Raw genomic sequence first — 23,001 nt, 5'->3', positions numbered from 1 at the left:
CTTTGATTTATCTGAAGAGCCTTTTGAAAAATTTAGATACACTACCAGCTCAGAACCCATTTACAATTTTAAACATATGATGTGAAATTGTTGCAGGAGAAATCAGGGGGCCAAATTTCCCCACCACTCATGGGATTGATGTTCTTGAGGTACTGCTGAAATAAGCATTTTCAGTAGTCTGCCATGGGAGAATAAGGTGTGAAAAGACTTTATTTTTGTGGAGTTATATCCCTTGGGTTCCAAAGTCCCAGTTACCTTAACCTAATCCAGGAAAAGGGGCAGCTGTGGATTCAGCAAAGCTAGAAGCAGGGCCAGTGTCCAGAATTTTTGTTCCATTGTGGAGTTGAGTCTGGTAGAGCATCAGGCAAGATTCAATCCATCAGTCCATTGTGTGGAATCCACATAACCATGAACCATGTGGGTGAATGTAGGGTGCGGGAGCCCCACAAGTCAGGAGTCTGGCACAGGCAGCAAGAGAGAGCAAACTTCCTTTGTTTGGGAGTTTAAATATTCAGAGTTTGCACCCTTGTAGTGTACATGCCTATTCTGGCCACTGGCTGTTCCCAAGTGTGACAGACAGGTAAGCACCTTCCACGTTACCCACACCTTACTGGGCATGTATCCAAACTGCCTTTGTCCAGTCCCTTCCCCCACTGATCTGTGGGGAACAGACTTGGAGAGTGTTAACTGTAGCTTCCTGGCAAAGCTCTATGAATGGTATGCCTATATTATCTAGTCTTTCTTTTATTCCTTTCCTGTTAAATAGTAACCAGATTATTATAATGGTATCAAAATCATCTATGTGTCTATACTGTGTTTTCTCCAAGGCCTCAGTTTAGCTTTCTATAGATATATTCACTCTCTTAGAAATTGTCAAACATTAGGGAGTTATTGGATTAGTACTAGGTTTGCCTATGTCTTTACTTTCATTGTGGATGTATGTTGTCTGCCCATTTTATAGTTTTATTATGAGCAACAAACAAGAGCAAGGATGTGAAAACATTTTATAAACTGGAACGTATTATAGAAATATATGTATTATTGTTCATAATACATGTTTTGGTGTTCTTCCCACCAAGAAACTATTATCATTATAATCATGGTGTTTTTATTTTTGGTCAAAGTGAGATAGTAAGTGTTAAATCCCTCTTTAATACCTCTGTGTCCACTTTCTCTGAATTGCTCCCATTATTATCTGCAGCACAGCTTCCTCTGCCTCTTTTCCGAATGTGGCTATCATATTTTTATCTATATTAAACATGACTCCCGCTGGAAGATGAGGTCTCCCTCACAGACCTCTCAGCTTGGGGCTGTTTCTCTTTATGTCCTTCACACCACTGGCCTGAAGATGAGGCAAGTGTCTCTTTGCTACTCATTGCTGCTTCCACACCTTTATCTCTTCTTTTACCTTAAGTGCCCCCCACCACACCCCAACCTAAGCTCTTTGTTGCCTTTGCCATTAAACTATACCACTCTTTAACAATAATATATTATGCTCTGCACACTTTATAGATATCCACATATTTAATCTTTACAGCAACCCAAAGAGGTTGATATTTTTATTGCTGTTATTATCTCTATTTGACACAGAAATCAGCTAAAGTTGCAGACAGTTTAGGTAACTAGGCTAATATTGCAGGGTTGGTAAGAAGAAGAGCTAGGATTCCCTTTCTGTGTTCTAATTATATTGCCTCTATTTATACTATCTCTGGCCCTATTTCTCTCCATTCCCTTATGTTGGTTTATTTTTCTTCAAAGCACTTTTTACCACCTGAAATATCAAATATTTACTTGTCTATTCATTTATTGTCTGTTTCCCCTTACCAGAATGTCACCTCCATCAAAGCAGGAACTTTGTTCTCTTGTTCAGTGCTTACAAGTGCCTGGAATATTGTAGGTATTTAAAAATACTTGGTGAATGAATGAATGAACGAACAAATGTTACACCATGTGTTGGTCATTTAGCTGTGACACTGCAAACCACTTTTATTTTGGTACACTGATTGGCTCTCTGTTAAAACCTGCAAGTAAGGGGCACCAGAGGCCTGCAAGGCTGGAGGAGAGGGTAGAGAGACCCATTCCACCTGTGTGTCTGTCAGCATCTCCCTAACAAAGCTTCACGTCAGCAACAGTAGTTCCATCCTGTAGCCACATTTGATACCAGATTGCAGTTTTCTAACACTGGCAGAACCAATCCTATTCTGAACAGTCAGATATACCAGCACTGGCCGGGCAGAGCCACCTCATCAGAGATCTGAGTTTTAAGTCCATGGGTCCCTCCTTCAAGCATCGCAGTTTTCATCACTATAACATCTTCCTTTCGTCTCCCTCGCTTTCAAGGGCAGTAACAACTCCTTTCGATCACTATCTTTATGATTTCTGGTATTCTCTTTTTGCTTTTTCCAATATATGGTTAATATTTTTTATTAGATTATCTCTCTTTGTTTCAATAACTGGTATGATTTCTGTCTTCTGACTGTTTTCTGACCAAGAATTGGTAGTCTCAGGAAATAGTATCTCAAAGATGAGATTTGATGATTGGCCGGGTTGTACTTGAGCTGAGCTCTGTGCAAATATATAATGGGATGTTAGTAATCCATGGTCTGCCGTGTTATCAGGATTAATCACATTTTCCTCTGCTGTTGATTGTGTTGAGGTGCCTAGTAACTAAGTGCATTGGTAGCGACTGATAGTTATGGCATTAATGATGACTAAAGCATTGTGACAGAGGGTGACTCCCTTTGAATGCATGGGAGTACTCACAGAAGAAATTCAAATTCAGATCTTTAATCTCTCAGACAGAGTAATTTTCCGAGAACTAGAGAGCTTCTTAAAAGAATCTCATTTCTTATAGCTTACTGAAAATCAGGCACAGAATTTAATTGTGCAAGTTGCAGAATTACAATATAAGTTGTAGTCTTGACCAGGCTTCTGTGTGAAAGAGAATTCATTGGGAAGGACTGAAACCTTAAGAGCCTTGAGTGAAGACATCTGTGTGGACTCATAATGAATATGAGTTATTAGTCAATGGGTAGTTCCATGAAAATCAGAAAATTCAGGAGAAAAAATATCATACTTTAAATGATTAATAGTAAAAGTACAATATATTTTAAGGTTCTTCAGTAGAGAAATTTCTATGGGTCAGTTCAAATTCCACATGGTCTCTGCTTAGTGACTCACTGGAAAAGGGAATGTTTGTATCTATCATCGCTGAAAAATGGTGTCGGTGGGCCGCCCTGGTGGGAACCATTACTGAAAGCTCTGTTGTAATTCATGCAGTCTGCTTGCCATTGGCAGCTGTCAGAATGCCTCCCTGCTTCACTGCTCACAACGACATGTATAAAACTCCCAGTCTTGCTCCTGCTTTTCGTCACCAACCTGCTGTTTTATGCCATCTTCTCATTCAGTGGAAGGGCGACAGTTTGCACCAACTGCTTCATGTGTTGATACAGATTAAGACCCTAGTGAGGGAATCTTCTATTGGAATAAATACATAGTAAGGAGTTGAAATGTTGAGTTTATGGTAATATCATCCCACAAGAGAAAGACTATTGTGTAGTAATTGAGTAGATTTTGGAACTGGAATAGTTTTGAATCACGGCTCAGGCACCTGTTAGTGGGGTAAATTTGGGCAAGTTAACTCTCTAAGACTTAGTTCCTTCACCAGTAAAATATTAATAATAATTAATCCATAGAATTTTATGATGATGAAATGAAATGATGTAATACTGGATATATTACTTTTCTATGGCTGCTCTAACAAACATCGTGTCTTAAAACAATACCAATTTATACTCTTACAGTTCTGGAGGTAAGAAATCCAAAGTGTGTCATACTAGGCTAAAGTGGAGGTGTCAGTAGGGTTGCGTTGCTTCTGGAGGCTCGACGGGAGAATCCATTTTCTTGCCTTTTTGACTTTCCAGAGTCTATTTACAAGTAATTAGTGAGTAGACTTTGGAATCCTGCAAACAGACTCCATGAATGACAACAGAGCTTTCCTTGGCTTCCTTTGCCTTCAAAGCCAGCAGTGTAGCATCTTCAAATCGGTCACTCTTCTGCCTCTCTTTTCACTTATAAAGCCCCCTATAATTGCATTTGGACCACATGGGTAGTCTAGGATCATCTGTACATTTCAAGGTTAACTGATTGACAATCATAATTCCATCTGCAGACTTAATTACTTTGCCATGTAAACTAACATATTCTCAGATTCTGAATATTAGGATGTGGATATCTTTGGGAGGCCATTACTTTGCCTAACACACTCCAAAATATCTATTAAATAAATAATGCATATGAAGTGCTTAGCAGGGTGCCTGGCACATGGTTGGCCATTAATAGAGGTATTATTTTTCAGGACCATCCAAAGTTGTTCAGATAGTTCTTTATTTGAAGTTAATAAATATTAGTGTAATTTTTATTTATTTTATTTATTTTTTTATCCTCACCCGAGGACATTTTTCCATTTTTTGTTCAGGTAGAGTGGGAGGGAGAGAGAGGAACAGAGAGAGAGAGAGAGAGAGAAACATCGATGTGAAAGGAACACATCGAGTGGCTGCCACCCGCACAACCGACCAGGGCCGGGGACAAACTGCAAATGAGGTACGCGCCCCTAGCGGGAACCGAACCTGGGTCTCTCAGGACTGCAGGCCGACGCTCTAACTGCTGAGCCAAACTGGCCAGGGCTAGTGTAATTTTTAATATTATAAAGTTACAATTAGAAATAATTTAAAAAGGAACACAAACAGTCTGGGGGAGTTGAGCTAATGGTGGCTAGTATATGGATGAATCCATTCTGTGTTGGAAGAGGAGGGCGTTCACCTACTTACTGACTTTGCCTGTTTCCCATCTTGTCCTTGCTCCCTCTCCAAGCTTTATCGGAATCATCGCACATGGGAAAGTGCCTTATCTTTTAAAGCTGCTTTTTGCCAGTTAACGCATATGTTGTCATTCTTTAAAGTCCCACCAGGTGTTCTAATGCCACTGATATTTACCTGGCTGACTATAAGAGTTAAACATTTATTTTATGACCATTCAGAAAAATTGGCAGTGTTGCAGAGGCAACTCAATATTATTGAAGATGTGTACTTAGTAGGAAATCTGTTTTCTGACAAAAACGTAAACTGGTGTGACAATTATTTTTTATCTTGTATTCTTTTTATTTGTTAGATGTTAGAAACACATGCTGATTGATATTTTTAATGATATCCATAACATACACTATTAGAGGCAGGATGTGGCATGTTAATGTATTTTTGGATAATTTCCTGTGATGGGATTGACAAAATTGTGAAACAGGTGAAGTTTATATGCAGCATCCTTTTTACCTTGTATCTCCTATTTCTTCCTTTTCAAAGATATGTAGGACCTACATGTTTTCTTCCTTCTGTCCACTATCAAGGTCTATTCTGAAATAACATACACATGCTAAAATATCATTTATAAACTTACTACAAAATTAAATCAATGCTTTTCTTCTCTGAAGAATATTTGTACTTTGTATTGCATTTATTATAGAATGGCCGTGTCTCTTATTAAAGAATCTTTCAGCAGCAGAGTTGGGGATTTATGTTTAGAATTACATAAATACATGTATAGAACTAACACCCCCATACAGGTATGTGTACACTTTCTGATTTAAACAATCTGAGTCAAATCCCTCTTTTAGAAATTTCTGTTTTATCTTATTTGATGTAACATCAGTATTTTGTTTATATTGATATACTTAATTTCTATGAATATCTACTTGGAATCTCTGCTATAGGTTGATCCTGTTTTGGTTGGATCTCTGTTAACTTGTCGGGCATTCAAACTGAAACCATCAATGGAAAAAAAAGTTTTACATAGCTCTTTTACAACAAAAAAACACAAAACAGAATGGTAGTTGTATAACTGCTTGTTTGTATGATTGAAGCACAAAACTTATATTTAGAGTTGAGGTAGGATGCTTTTCAGTTTTCTAAATGTGTCATCAAATTTTTCTCTTGAGCCCCATGGGCTTCATACTTAAAGAGATCTAGCCATGCACTGAATGTGATATAGCCTAACGTCAAGTCAAGTAAAAATTCAGAAAAGGAGGGATCCCATTTCCTCAGCCTGCATTTTATTGACTACAGTGGTTTTCAGTGTGACTCCTGGTGACAAGTAGTTAGGAACAATGTTATCATCAGAGACCAGTACTTGGGTTTTAATGCCTTGCAATGCTAGAGCTGACAAGCCATACTTTTAGAATGAATCTCCAGAATCATGTGCTATGCTCCATTTGTGTGTGCAGTAGTTTCCATAGTCCACGGAGCTTTGACCTTTCAGCAAGAGCTGAGCATGTCCAACACAAGGAGTTATATTGTTCAGCTGAGTCAGAACTTTAGTTCTTTATACCTTCAATCCCTTAGAAAATAATTATTTTAAATGTCTTCATTTCAAATTCTCTAATACTACTTTTATTATGTGTTTATTAGGTCATACATTTCAGGGATCGCAGACATGGGGATTTTTTAACCTGCACGACACCATGAGGCTATTTGAAAGAAGCAAATTCTGAAAATTATTTGGGAGGTGCTGTTCCTATGGACAAAACATTCAGGAAGCACTCAAGTTTTGAGGGTTAGGTGTAGTTTGAGTAAAACACAGCCACACCTTAGACCCCACAATCCTATTGCAAAAACGTGGGTCCAAGCTGGGTCTCTTTTTACCTTCTCTTCAAGTGCAGACTTGTGGGGCAGGGAGGCAAGCAGGTGGACTTAGTCTGGAAAAGACAGTGGATATTTCACAAGTAGAGTTTAACAACTATGAGGTATCATCTCACACCTGCCAGAATGGCTGCCATCAGCAAATCATCAAACAACAAATGCTGGCGAGGATGTGGAGAAAGGGGGACTCTGGTACACTGCTGGTGGGAATGCAGACTGGTGCAGCCACTATGGAAAACAATGTGGTACTTCCTCAAAAAATTAAAAATTGAACTCCATTTGATCCAGTGATCCCACTTCTAGGAATATATCCTAAGAAACTTGAAACACCATTCAGAAAGACTATATGCACCCTTATATTCATAGCAGCACTCTTTACAATAGCTAAGATCTGGAAACAGCCAAAGTGTCCATCAGTAGAGTGGGAGAGAAGCTGTGGTACATATATGCAATGGAGTACTATGCAGCTGTAAGAAAGAAAGATCTTTTATCCTTTGCGAAGACATGGAGGGACCTGGAGAGTATTATGCTAAGCAAAATAAGCCAGTCAGGGAAAGACAAGTATCACGTGATCTTACTTATTTGTGGAATATAATGAACAAAATAAGATGATGAACAAAATAGACCCAGAGTCATAGAAGTAGGATTCAGACTGACAAACCTTAAAAAGGGGGTGGGGGTGGGGAAGAGAGATAAACCAAAGAACTTATATGTATATATGTGTATAGAAGGACATAGACAATAATGCTGGGGCGGGGGCAATATTGGGAGAAGTGTGTCAATGGGGGAAAAAAGCAGAAACGTCTGTAACAACAACAACAACAAAAAGACTGATTCCCTTTCAATAGAAACTTCTGGTTTGTGTGTTTATGAAAATGGTCTGCAGTCATCCATGATCTAAATTCAGAATGGATAGAAGGGATACCAATATCTTTATAAAGTTCTTTCTCAGCAAGTTAATAATTTGTCCATGGAGGGTATTTTTATTTTTTTATTTTTATTTTTATTTATTTTTTTGATATTTTGTTCAGGTAGAGTAGGAGGGGGAGAGAGAGAGAGAAACATTGATGTGAAAGGGACACATCGAGTAGTTGCCACCCGCACAACCCAACCAGGGCCGGGGACAAACTGCAACTGAGGTACGTGCCATTAGCGGGACCGAACCCGGGTCTCTAGGAACCGCAGGCCTACGCTCTAACCGCTGAGCCAAACCTGCCAGGGCCATGGTGGGTATTTTTAAACATCTTTCTCTTAGCATTTAAAAAAGTTTGTTCTTTTTCTAATAAAGAATTTTAATAGACTTTCAAATTGTTGAATATCCATTTTAAATAGTTTTTTTTTCTGTTTGAACATTTCTGTCTCTATATAGTTAGAACATTTCTAAGTAGAATTTATGAGTACTTTTAAAATATTTTGTCAAAATAATATTTTATATAAAGTTAAATAAAAATTTTTTTAAATTATGACAGACTAAATAAAAATTTCATTGAAAGAGTTCATTCAAATCATTCTACATGGAACAATTAACTCTTGAAGCAAGCTTATATATAATTTGGCTAAGGAGGAACTGAAGTTAGGAGGAATCCAAGAAGTTACCTACAAAAGTATAAAAAATTTCATCAATACAATTTGACTAACTCTTACATTCTCTAGATATGGAGAGATTATATTTAAGATTTAGGGGTGATCTGGCAGGTTAATTTAATGTTTTATTATATTTAATTTTGTCCTGTACGTATGAGATTTTGTTAAGTTCTCTTCACAGTTAATTGTCTCAAGAGAAGAGGAAAAGATACAAAATGTTTAGTCTATATAGGGATTGTGTGTCCTTAGACTAGAAAAAAGAATGTTAACACCGTATATTGACCAGTAATTGCTTCCTCTAAGAATGTTTTATTTATTTATTGAAAATTTTTTATCCTCACCCGAGGACATTTTTCCATTTTTTGTTCAGATAGAGTGGGAGTGGGGGGAAGAGAGAGAGAGAGAGAGAGACAGAGACAGAGAGACAGACAGAGAGACAGAGAGACAGACATTGACATGAAAGGGACACATTGAGTAGTTGCCACCCCCATGACCCAACCAGGGCCAGGGACAAACTGCAACCCAGGTACGTGCCCTTAGTGGGAACTGTCCCAGGTCTCTCTGGACTGCAGGCCGATGCTCTAACTGCTGAGCCAAACCGGCCAGGGCTCTAAGAATGTTTTAATCCTTTGTGTTAAAGATTTTTTTTTATTAAGTAAAAAAGTATTTTAATTTTTCAAATAAAAATTAATTTATTTCTTATTAAATTCTTATTCTGATGTAGTAACTTTTGGGGTTGGACCAAGGAGCAGAAGCCACTTTCTGGTTAAAAAAAAAAAAATCACTTCTGTAAGAAGTTGCACCCTGGTCACAGGACAGGACCACTGGTTGAACACCCTACGTTTTTCACAAAGCTCATTTCCTCTGTAAAAGGGACTAATCCAGGGCCTAGTAGCAACTATGCTATGGCCCCAAAGGAATTACTACTCTCCTCTCCATTGCTAAATTGTATCCATCCCAAAGGAGAATTCCCGGATCATTTTAGAACGAGGGATGGGGATAAGGGAGATGACTGATCACTAAGACTCCTTGCTCTGATTCCTGTAATGTAGCCTATTTATTAAAAGCTTGATTGGTAATATAGCCAATACCTAATTTGATTTTTTTCCCATGTGAGTGGATTAAAAAGAATTGGCCTACACTCATTTCTCAACTCCTTTATTTTTGTAGCTTAATTTGTATATGATCTGAAACAGACTACCATTTATGTAAAATATGTAGACAAAGAAGTGTTTTGGTAACTATATTTTTTATTTTCTAGGATTTATCATTTAAACCATATACTTATAACGAGTTCAAAGTCTATCATATAATTACATCCTCAAGTCCTTCAATTTGTATATGCATCATTCCTCAGAGGAAAATACTCAATTTGGATAATTTAAGGAGCATTTAATAAAGAGACTATTGATAAAAGCCTGGGCTGAATTCAGGGAATCACAAAAAAATAGTATAGTACCCTGAACTAGTACCATTACTGTCACTAGGCTGAAAGGGTCAGGCAGGGAGAGAGGAAGGGAGAGAGGAGGGAGAGAGGAGGAGGGAGCTGTGTGGAGGGTTCTGTGCAGAGGATCTCAGAGAAGCTGTGACCTTTGAGAGAGACTTAGCCAGCTCAGAGCCACTCTTGGTGAAGAAGATGAGGAACCTTCCTTTTCTGCCTCCGTCTGTTCTCCTGTCAAGTCGACTCCATTTTCTCAATCTAACCAAAGTGAAAGAGCAAGGTTACCTGCTGTTGCGGTCCTTTTGGCCAGACTTCTGAGGTACAGTTTGGAGTGAAAACAAGTAGAAAGATCTAGGATGGCAAACAGAAGACATCATAATAATATGTAATTTAAAACTTGAAGATTTAGCCCGGTCAAGTGTGGCTCAGTGGACTGAGCATCGTCCTGTGGACTGAGAAGTCCGGTTTGATTCCTGGTCAGGGCACATGCCTGGGTTTCTGGCTCGATCCCCAGTTGGGGGCGTGCAGAAGGCAGCTGATCAATGTTTCTGTCTCACCTGGATGTTTCTACCTCTCTCTCTCTCTAAAAAAAATTATCAATAAAATTCAAAGTTTCAGAAGACAGTGAAATATTTCTGCATGTTTGTGGATAATCAATATGAGCATTGGTTCTCATAATATTTTAGGAAATTATTCTGAATATGTGCTAACTCACTGATATGGCCTAGAGTGGTGAACTTGCTTTAATAAATTAATCCTGGATCTATTTTCTATCTACCCATTTATCTAATCACTTGACATCATGTTCTTAAAGTGAAAGTGAAGGTTTGCATAAACATCCACTAAGAAACCATTATCTTTCTACCTGATGTTTGTAATTATTTGAATGTATAGTTTCTAAGTGTTCCTGCTAGTAAAATAACGACAAAAATAATATTAAAAAAACAAACCCTGCCATGCATACAGTTATGTCTTTTTTACCATAAACACTTAATAGAAAGAAAAGTGGGGAAAAAAATAGTTCAACAGCCTCTGATTAAAAAAGGTTTCCAGGATAAGACATTGCACTCTGTACCCACAGGAAAACACCTTTTAATCCAATATATTTTGAGAACATTGTGGCTAGCATATTTCACCATGCTTCACATTCTGTTACTTTGGGCTACTATCCATCCTGAACTTTCCCCATGTAATCTTTTTTTTTTTTTTTTTTTACTGTGTCAAAGCAAAATAGTGTACTGAACAAAGTTAAACAGGTAAGAAACACTTTGTTGAAAGTATTGCAATAAAGAAGAGAAACTTAAGCGCAGTCTGAACTCAATTTCACTGAAACAAAGTGCAGGATAATTCTTAAGAGCTGGGGTGGGGTGAATTTTAGATCATTTATAATTCTTAAATTTTCATGACATGAGGTAGTTTTACAACTTGGAGAAAGAAGCCTACTGCCCAGCAAAGCTAGGTTCCTATCTTCCCACAGAGTCTCAGATAGAGGCACTGTCTTCCACGAGAATTATATCTTTAAAGGGTAGTTTCTGGATCCTTGAGAAAGACAGTCCTGGACAGAGGTTTTTAAAAATATTTACATCTCAAAGAGACAGAAAATGAATTTACCATTACAGAGTTTTTGATTGTTTGTTTTTTTAATTTTTTTCTTTATTGCTTTTTTTTTTTTAGGGAGAGAAGAAGGGAGAGGGGGAGAGAGAGAGAAACATCAATGAGAGAGAACACTGATTGGCCACCTCCTGCATGCCCCCCCACTGGAGATCGGGCCCACAACCTGGGCAAGTGTCCTGACTGGAAATTGAACCGGTGACCTCTTGGTACATGGGTTGATGCTCAACTACTGAGCCACACTGGCCAGGCTGTTTGTTTGTTTTTCTTAAAGAAAGTGCTGTAGGAAATGGAGGTCATGGGTCAGGAACTTAAACTTGGGGAGAACCCTGTTTAAAGTTTAGTCAAACAGGGAGCATTAAGGCCGAGGCAGTCTTAGTCATACACCTGTGACTTCTTGCCTCTTCTAATCTTCCATTGATCCCATTCATTTCAATCCTTTTACTTCCTGTATTTCTCCAGTTCCTACAGAAGCTTCCATACATTGTCAATATATTGATAGACTGTTACATTTATTTCTTTGCTTTAATTGAAGATTCAATTTTCTGCCTTGGCCAGTGTGGCTCAGGTGGTTGGAGTGACTTCCCATACACCAAAAGTTGGCGGGTTTGATTAGTCAGGGCACATACCCAGGTTGTTGGTTTGATCCTCAGTTGGGGCAGAGCCAATTGATGTTTCTCTCTCTCTGTCTTCCTTCCTCTCTCTCTAAAATCAATTTAAAAATAAGATTCATTTTCCCTGTAACCTTTATTGAAGACCCTCTGTTTTCTGAAACTTAGCATCTCTGGATTGGGAGTAGGAGCTCATGACTTCAGTTCTTCCTTTAACCAGTATATAAAATATGTCTATTTATTGAAGCTCGTACTGACAGGTTGTAGCAATGTCTATTGCTTCTTGCCCTTGTCCTTGAAAACTCCCTAAATACTTCTCCAAATTTATTGAAATCCTTGGCTTCAGTTTTGGGATCATTGTCTTCATCTCTTGTTCTGTATTAACTTGAATCACCTCAGTGTCTAATGTCAATGTCTAACCTCAAAGTTCTCTCAGGTACTCAAATTTAGAGACTTGCACCTTATTTATAATCCAATCATCCATGTCTTTATTGTAATCCAAAATACTTTTTTTTTTTTTTATAAATCCTCACCAGAGGGTATTTTTCTATATATCTTCAGATAGAGTAGGAGGGAGGGAAAGGAGAGAAGGAGAGAGAGAGAAACGTCGATGTGAAAGATCACAGGACCCCAACCAGGGCTGGGGAGGAACTGCAACAGAGGTAATTGCCCTTGACAGGAATTGAACCCACGACTCATTGGTTCACAGGCTGATACTCTAACCACTGAGCAAAACTGGACAGGGCCTACTTTGACTTTTTTATCTTAAATTATAGCATCCCACTATTTTACCACCCATCCCCATCTTTTTCATTTCCTTTATCTTTGCCCCACTATGCTTGTTCATTGAGTTTCCGTCCCTAGCCCCTCTGTTTCTCCCCCACCTCTGTTTGACTCGTCTGCACTTCCTGTCACAGCTGCCCTGAGGTTAGAATGAACTCCCTTGTTCCCTTGGAGTTTTTTGCTCCACTACCCTGGTAAACCTCACAAAAACTTGTACCAATTTAACTCTCACCCTTCTGTAAATTTGTAGATGGGTTTTCTAAACACAGCTGGGGAAAAATTAAACAATCGTAAAGATTGTTTTGAGTCCTGGATCCTAGAGGTCCTTTTAAATTGTAGTCAGCTCTTTCTATTATTTTCTACAGTAGCTATGTTAAAGATTCCAGAATCTTTAAAGTATATATCACTTTATTATAACCTTTCTTATTTTTTCTGATTAAAATATAAATACTGTTTATTTGGAAACATTCAGAAATATAAAAAAGAATAGGTAAACACATGAAATTATTTTTTATCTGTCCACTAATATATAGCTAATAACTATTCTATTCTAATGTTTCTCTAAACATTTTATAAGAAATATATAATGTGTAATATATAATACTCATTTTGTAAAAATAGGTTCATACTTACAATTTTAATCCTGCTTTTCCCTACACTTAGTATGTTATCATGGGCATTTTTTCTTATTACCTATGTTTTTTATTAACATAACTTTTAACAATGATATTATTTCAAAATAAAGATACTATTTGTCCTTTTCTTGTTATAGATGATAGCTAATTGCTGTTTCGTGTGACAATAAACATCCTTTTCTGTAATATTTATGATGAAGCTTTTGAACAGTTGGCTACTTTTAATATCCATTTTCTCATTACCTGCCATATGGCTTTAACCTCATCACTCTCTTGAAAATGCTTTAGCTCATTTCACCATTGGCATACATTTTCGCAAATGCAGTGGAAAACTTTTAGTCTTAACCTGACTAGGTCCATCAGCGTCATATGATACCAGTGACCACTCCTTCTTAAAACATTCTCTTCTTGTGGCTTCCATGACAACACAAATTTCTGGTTTTCTGACATTTCTAGCTGTTCATTTTCAGTCATATTCTGCCAGCCCCTATCCCTCTACATAATGTTTGATAACTGAGGGGGCTTAGTCTTGGCCCTCTTTTCTTGTCCCTCTAGATCCTCTTCATGAGTGATCATTTCTAACCTCATGGCTTTTGAGACCATTTATGTCCAGTGATGCTCAAATTTATGTTTCTGGTGCTGACCACTTTTTTAAAATCTGGACCTGATGTTCAATTAAACTACCTAACATCTCCAGTTGGGTGTATTACACGCATCTCAAAATTAACGTATCCAAAATTGAACTCTGGATATTACCTTCATCAACTGCTATTCATTTCCCCACTCCCACCTCAAAAAATGATGCATCTATTCACCCAGTTGCACAAACCAATTCTTAGGAATCATTCTTAGCATTTTCTCTCTTTTTTCCCTTGTATTCAATCTATCACCAAATCCTGCTGATCCCAGACCCCAAATGCACCTACATTCTGCCCTCTTCTCTCCATCTGTACTGCCATGAACCTCCTATCCATTTGCAGTCATTTTATTCCAACTTCTCTTCCACTAACTGACATTTAAATGCCTGATAACTTAGGGCTCTACCTTGGCCCTCGTTTCTCATTAGCCTTCTAGCTGATTTTTATAATTCTTTTCTTACCTCCTTTGGTAGGCAAATCTTTAAGATGACCCCAAACTTTCCTGCTCCCTGTTCTATAAACCATGTAAAATCTTTTTCCTTTGGGCATGGGTGAGACCTTTGAACATTATAGGTTAGTTGATTAGGTTATGTTGTATGATAAAGGTGATGTGATTATTAGTCATGCTTGTGATAACTGTGCATTCTATAAGATTCTGTTGTAGCAAATAAAAAGAGACTGTCCTATTTAATAGCTTTGAAAAATTAAATTGCAATGATGTGAGAAGGCCACATGGCTAGGACTTGAAGGCAACCTCTGGGATTTGAGATCCAATTCGGTTGACCGCCGGCAAGAAAATGAGGACTTCAGTTGTACAACCACAAGGAATTAAATTCTGTCAACACTTAGTGAATATGGAAGAAGACCTTGAACATCAGATGTGATTTCATCCCAGGTAGCACTGATTTAAGTAAGATACACTATTTTTTTTTATTTTAATGTCAGGTACAGATCAGGGGCTCCAGCTAAACTGTATCTTGACTCCTGGCTTACAAAAACTGTATGCTAGCAAATGTGTGGTGTTTTAAACTGCTGAATTTGTGGTATAATTTGTTATACAGAAAATAAACCAATATACCTCCTCCCTCCTTTTCTCCATTATCATTCTAAACACAGAGGACACAGGAAACTTTAAAACCTGCAATACCTTTATATAGCAAATAAAACAAACAAACAAAAAACCAATTCTTTATTGCATTATAATTGACAATATAGTGTACAATGAAAAAATATATAATGTATACAATGATATAATTTGGTATGTATCTGCATTGTGAAAGAATTCCCACATTCAAAGTAATTAACTTATCTATCACCACAGATAGTTACTTTTTAAAAGTTTTGGTGAGAATGCTTACAATTGATTCTCTTAGCAAATTTTAATTATATAATGGTATTATCAACTATAGTCAACATGCTATACTGTAGATCCTCACTTTATTCATTTTATAACTAAACGTTTGTACCTTTTCACCACCCCAAACATTTTCTCCACCTTCCAGCCCCTGGAAACCACCACTGACTCTCTGTTTCTATGAATTTGACGTGTCTTTTTTTCAGATTCTACATACAAGTGATAATAAGCAGTATTTATCTTTTCTTCTGTCTGGCTTATTTCTTCTGTCTGGCTTATTTCATCTAGCATTATGCACTCCAGGCTTATTCATGTTGTCAAATGGCAGGATGTTTTTTTTTTCTTCATTTTTTAAAATGTTTTTATTGATTTTAGAGAGGGGAAAGAAAAGGGGGAGAGAGAGAGAGAGAGAGAGAAAGAGAGAGAGAGAGAGAGAAATGTCAGTGAGAGAGAAACATCAAAGGGCTGCCTCTTGCCCTGCTGGTGTGACTCAGTGGTTGAGTGTTGACCCATGCACCAAGAGGTTGCCCACTCAATTCCCGGTCAGGGCACATGCCCAGGTTGTAGGCCAAATCCCCAGTGGGGGGTGTGCAGGAGGAGGCCAATCGATGTTCTCTCTCATCAATATTTCTCTCTCTCTCTAAAACTCTATAAAGCAAAAAAAATAAATGAAAAATAGGCTGCCTCTGTCACATCCCCTTCTGGGAATCAAACCCACAACCTGGACATGTGCCCTGAACAGGAATTGAACTGGTGACCTTTTCGTGCATGGGATAATGATCGACCAACTGAGCCACACCAGCCAGGGCTGGATTTTCTTATTTTTTGAGGCTGAATAATATACATATATACATAATATAAATATACATATTAAACAAATATACATAATGTATATATACATAAAACCAGTCACATCTTCTTTATTTATTCATCCATTGACAAACAGTTTGTCTCCATATCTCCATTATCCTGTGAATAATGCTGAAATGAACATGGGAATGCAGGTATCTCTTCAAGATAGTGATTTTGTTTCCTTTGTATATATAACCAAAAGTGAGATGGCTAAATCATATGGATAAAAATATAAATCTATTTTTAATTTCTTAAGAAACCTCAATAGTATTTTTATTATGTTCATATCAGTTTACATTACCAACAACAGTGTACAAGAGTTCCCTTTCTCATGTCCTCACCAGCATTCCCCCCCCCCCCCATAATAGGCATGCTATCATGTGTGAGGTCATGTGATATCTCACTGTGGTTTTGATTTACATTTTCCTGGTGATTTGTAATGTTGAATACTTGTTTATATACATGTTGACCATTTATGTTTTCTTTGGAAAAATGTCTATTCTATTTTTTGTTTTGTTTGTTTTCGCTTATTTTTTTCATTGGGTTATTTGCTATTGAGTTACATGAGCTCTATACATAATTTGGGTTTTAATTCCTTATTGGGTAAGTTATTTGCAAATATTTTCTTCCATTCCATATATTGCCCTTTCATTTTGTTGATGGTTTCTTTTGCTGTGCAGAAGCTTTTTAATTTAAAGTAGTTCCACTCATTTATTTCTGCTTTTTACCTGTGCTTTGATGTCAAATCCAAAAACTTATTGCCAAACTAATGTCAAGGTGCATACCACTGGAGTTTTCTTCTAGGAGTTTTATGGTTATAGGCCTTATGATAATCTTTAATTCATTTCAAGTTAATTTTTGTGAGGATACTTCTGTTATAGAAAGGGGTCCAGTATCATTCTTTTGCATGTAAATATCCAGTTTTCCCAACACCATTTATTGAAGATACTATCCTTTCCTCATTCTGTATTCTTGGTGCCTTTGTCAAAAATTAATTGATCATGTATGTGTGGGCTTATTCATGGGCTCTCTATTCTGTTCCATTGATTTATATATCTATTTTTATGACAGCACTACACTGTTTGGTTACTATAATTTTGTAATATAGTTTAAAATCAGGGTGTGTGATGCTGCCATCTTTGTATTTTTTCAGGATATCATTGCAGACTCGAGGTCCTTTGAGGTTCCATGTGAATTTTAGACTTGCTTTTCTTTTCTGTTCCTGTGAAAATGCCATTGGAATTGGATAGGCATTGCATTGAACCTATAGTTGGCTTTGAGCAGTGTGACATTTTAATATTAATTCTTCCAAAATTTCTTTCCATTTATGTGTGTCTTCTTCAATTTATTTAATTAATGTCTTATAGTCTTTGATATAAAAATATTTTACCTCTTTGGTTAAAATTATTTCTAAGTATTTTATTAATTTCCTTTTACTATTTCAAATGGGATTGCCTTTTTAATTTCTCTTTTTGATAATTAATTATTAATGTATTATTATGCAACCGATTTTTGTATGGTGATTTTTATATTCTGCAACTTTACTGTATTTATTAGCTCTAACAATTTATTGGTGGAGTGCTTAGGATTTTCTATATAAAATATTATGTCATATTGTGTGGTGAGAGTGGGAATCTTTTTCTTTTTCTCTGCTCTTAGAAGAACAACTTCAGCTTTTCACTGTTGAACATGTTTTAGGTGTAGGGTTTTTATATATATAGCTTTTATAATGTTGAGATTGTTTTCATATAGACTTAATTTGAGTTAATTTTTTTCCTAATGGTAGCTTTTGTTTTTATTTAACCATTTTTTATTTTTAATAATTAATTTTTGTTACAGATGTTTCTCCTTTCCCCCCTCCCGCTCCCTCCCTGCCCTTTCCCCAGATTGTTGTCCATGTCCACTGTCCATGCATACATGCATATAAGTTCTGTGGTTTATCTCTCCCCCACCACCCCCCTCTTTAGGGGATTGTCAGTCTGTACCCCACTTCCACGTATCTGGGACTACCCCATTCCTCAGACTGTTATGTTCATTATATTCCACAAATAAGTGAGACCATATGAAACTTGTCTTTCTCTGTTTGGCTTGTTTCACTTAGGATGATACTTTCAAGGTCCCTCCATGTAGTCTCAAAGGATAAGTAATCTTTCTTTCTTACAGCTGCGTAGTACTCCATTGTGTATATGTACCACAGCTTTTTTATCCATTCGTCTACTGATGGACACTTGGGCTGTTTCCAGATCTTAGCGATTGTAAATAGTGCTGCTACAAACATGGGGGTACATATATTCTTTCGGATTGGTGTTTTAGGCTTCTTAGGTATTTAACCATTTTTTATTTTTAATTACAGTTGACATACATTATTATATTAGTTTCAGGTAGATACCCCAGTAACCAGACATTACATAACTTAATAAGTGATCACCCCAGTAAATCCTGCACCCACCCAGCACCATGCCTAGTTATTAGAATATTATTGACTATTTTCCTATGCTATACTTTATATCCCCATGACTATTCTGTAACAACCAATTTGTACTTCTCAATCACTTCAACTTTTTGCCCATCCCCTCAACATCTCTTGCATTGACAACCAACAAAAATTTCTCAGTATCTATGAATTTGTTTCTGTTCTGCTTATTTATTTTGTTTGTAGATTCAATTGTTGATAGATATGTATTTATTGCCATTTTATTTTTTATATTTTTTACCCTCTTCTTCAAGGAGACCCTTGAAATTACATACAATACTGGTTTGGTGGTGATGAACTTGTTTAGCTTTTTCTTGTCTGGGAAGCTCTTTATATATCCATCAATTCTAAATGATAGCTTTGTAGGACAGAATAATCTTGGTTGTGGGGCCTTGCTTTTCCTCACTTCAAATATTTCTTGCTACTCCCTTCTGGCCTGCAAAATTTCTTTTGAGAAATCGACTGATAGTCTTATGGGAGCTCCCTTGTAGGTAACTAATTGTTTTTCTCTTGCTTCTTTTAAGATTCTCTGTTTGTCTTTAAACTTTTGCATTTTAATTATGATGTGTCTTGGTGAAGGCCTCTTTGAGTTTATCTTGTTTGGGACTTTATACTTCCTGAACTTGTAATTCTGTTTTCTTCACCAAGTTAGGGAAGTTTCTGTCATTACTATTTCAAATATGTTTTCAATTTATTGCTCTCTTGTTTCTCCTTCCAGTATACCCATGATGCAAATATTGGTATGCTTGAAGTTGTCCCAGATGCTCCTTACACTATCTTCATTAAATCTTTTTTTTTTTTTTCTTTTGCTGTCTGATTGGGTGTTTTTTGCTTTCTTGTATTCCAAATCAATGTTTTGATTTTCAGCTTCACCTACTCTACTGTGGATTCCCTGTAAATGATTCTTTATTTTAGTTAATGAATCATTCATTTCTGACTGGGTTTTATTCATGATGTTGAGGTCCTCACTAAATTCCTTGAGCATCCTTATAAACCAGTGTTTTGAACTCTGCATCTAGTAGATTGCTTGTCTCCATTTTGTTTAGTGTTTTTTTTTTTTTTTTCCTAGAGTTTTATTCTGTTTCTTCATTTGAGACATATTTCTTTATCTCCTCATTTTGGCCGCCTTTCTGTGTTTGTTTCTATGTATTAGGTAGAGCTCCAGGGCTTCGTAGGGTGGCCTAATATAGTAGGTTTCCTTTATGGCTCAGTTACACAGCCTCCCTGATCACCTCAGCTGGGCACTTGAGGTGCACTCCCTGTGTGGTCTGTACACCCTTCTATTGTAATTGTCTTGATTGCTGTTGGCATGTCAATGGGAGGGATTTACTCAGGTTGATTAGCTGAAAGGACTGGCTGTGCCCACTGACTACTGACCTCTGAACACCTTGATCAGCTGTGCAGGAGCCCACCACACAGAGTAAGACTTACTTCAGCAGGGCTCTGTGATCCACTTGGTCCACCCCTTGAGAGTGAGGCTTGTGGAGGTGGTTGGGTAGTGGTGCTTCAACACGGTCTGAAGCTGTCTATTGGGTATGCTGGCTCTGGGGCCTCCTGGGAGGAGGCCAAGGTCAGCCACCTCCTGTGTTCTGTGGGGGGCTACCAGGCATAATTTACAAGGTGATCAACAGATGGCTGTTTCTTGTACTGGGTTTGGTAAGCATGAGCCAATACAGGCCATTTATATGGTACAGCCACTGGAAACAACTTGGGTGGGCCCAAATTTGGGTGGGGAAGGGTCTCAGGGAATCACCAGGGTGGGGCAAACAGTGTGAGCCAGGAGATGGAAACTCAATTATGGTGCCATCTACAGGCTTTATGTGGGAGGGCTCATCAAAGGAACAGTGACTTCTGCCAGCATTTCTGGAGAAAGCTGCCCCTCTAGCTCTCACTGTGATGCCAAACAATTCAGTTCCTTCCCATATATCTCTGGTGCCTTTTAAGCTGCTGCCTCTGTGCTGAAGCTCAGAGGGAGTGAGTCTGAGTAAGTCTGTGTGTGGGTCCTTTAAGATGAACTGCCTGGGACTCCAGAACCCTCTGTTTCCCTAAGCTTCAATCCATGCTGGTTTTTACAGCCAGCAGTTATGGGAACTTCTTTTTCTGGCATCGAAACCCTGAGATGGGGTACCTGGTATGTGACGGGGACCCCTTGCTCCTCATAGTGACCTCCACAGCTGAGGGATATCTCACCACACGTGAGTGCGGGGTCAGCCCTTCCACTTCTCCACCTCTCCTACCAGTCTCAATGTGGCTTTTTCTTTAATTTTATAGTTGTAGGGCCCGGCTAGTGTGGCTCAGCAGTTGAGCAATGCACCAAGAGGTCTCCAGTTTGATTCCTGGTCAGGGCAGGGCACATGCCCATGTTGTGGACCTGATGCCCTGTGGTGGGCATGCAGGAGGCGGCCAATCAGTGTTCTCTCTCATTGATATTTTTATCTCTCTCTCCCTCTCCCTTCCTTTCTCTCTCTAAAAAAAAGTAATAAAGAAAAAAAAATGTTAATTTTGTAGTTGTAGGGCTTCCATTCAGCTCAATTTCAGGCAGTTCTAAATGGTAATTTTTCTGTAGTTTAGTTTTAATTTTAATGTGGTTGTGGGAGGAGGCTTGTACCACATTTACCTACACTGCCATCTTGACCAGAAGTACTGAGGTGGTTGTTGTTGTTGTTTTTTAATCCTCACTGGAGGATATTTTTCTATTTATCTTCAGATAGAGTGGGAGGGAGAGAAAGAGAGAGAGAGAGAAACATCGATATGAGAGGAACACTTTTGACAGATTGCCTCCCGCATGAATTTGACCAGGGTCAAGGACAAATTGCAACCAAGGTACATGCCCTTAACCAGAATTAAACCCGTGACTCATTGGTCTGAAGGTCAATGCTCTAATCACTGAGCAAATGGAAGGGCAATTTTTTTAAAACAAAAAGGGATATTTAACTTTGGCAAATGCTTTTTCTGCAAGTATTGAGATAATCATCTAATTTATCTTTTATTTTGTTCATGTGATGTCACATTTATTGATTTGTATATATTGAATTATCCTTGCATTATAGAGATAAATTCCACTAAATTAGGGAATACTGTTCTTTTAATGTGATGTTGAATTAAGTTTGCTAATGTTTTGTTAAGAATTTTTGTATATATGTTTATCAGGGATATTGGCCTATGGTTATCATTTTTTGTAATATTCTTGTCAAGCTTTGGTGTCAGCATGACGCTGGCCTCATAAAATGATTTAGGAATTGTTCTCTTACATTTTTTGAAAGAGTTTGAGAGGATTGGTGTTAGTTCTCACTTAAATATTTGGTACAAAATACCAGTGAAGCCAACAAGTCCTAGGGTTTTCTCTTTTGGGGAGATTTTTTATTACTAATTTAATATCCTTACTTGTTATTGGTCTGTTCAGATTTTCTATTTCTTCATTATTTAAAGTTTGTAGATTGTATTTTTCTAGAAATTTATCCATTTCTTCTATATAATTCAATTTGTTGGTATATAATTGTTAATTGGAGTGTCTTATGGTTCTTATTATTTCTATCAGTTGCAATGTCTTCTCTTTCATTTTCATTATTTTATTTGAGTTTTCTTTCTTTTCTTCCTAGTCTGTCTAAAGGTTCAATTTTATTTATCTTTAAAAGATATTTTCATTTTCTTATTTTTTTATATTTTTTTCTAGTTACTATTTTATTTATTTATGCTCTGATCTTTGTTGTTTCCTTTTTGGTTGTTACTATCTTTGGGTTTAGCTTGTTCTTTTTCTAGTTCCTTGCGCTATGATGCTGGGTTGTTTATATGAGACATTTATTTTAAAGAAAAGGTGGGGACATGGGGAGCATGAGCGAGCGAGAGTTGGGGAAGAAGGATGTGCATGCGCATACACACACAGACACACACACATACAGAGTGAAAAAGGTGAGCCACCAAAACCATCTCCAGTTTTTTTCTGGGGCCCCCAGCCTGCCACTGTGCCACTTTGCATCCCATGCCAGAGGAGACATTAAGGAGATCCGGTAAGAGATTCCAAAATGGTGGAGTAAATGGAAGCTACACAGACCATCTCCCAGGACCAAGCCGGAATTGCAACTAAAATCAAGACAAATTGTCAGGAAAAGCAACAGATAAACAGCTGGAGAGGACACATATAACCAGGAATAGGGAAAAAAGGACACTGAATTGACCCTGGTAGGTCTCTGGAGGCACGAAATGGCTGGCTAGGAGCACACTGACAGCAGCTGTTTTAGCTGTAAGCAGCTCCCTCGGGGTTAAAATCCCAAGCCAAATCCACAGCGCAGAGGGTCAGGACAGAGAACTAAATAAGTCACAGCCACTCACC

Source organism: Molossus molossus, unplaced genomic scaffold (assembly GCF_014108415.1).
Source record: "Molossus molossus isolate mMolMol1 unplaced genomic scaffold, mMolMol1.p scaffold_m16_p_1, whole genome shotgun sequence".
Taxonomy (NCBI): Eukaryota; Metazoa; Chordata; class Mammalia; order Chiroptera; family Molossidae; genus Molossus; species Molossus molossus.
This window is presented reverse-complemented; position numbering follows the sequence as displayed.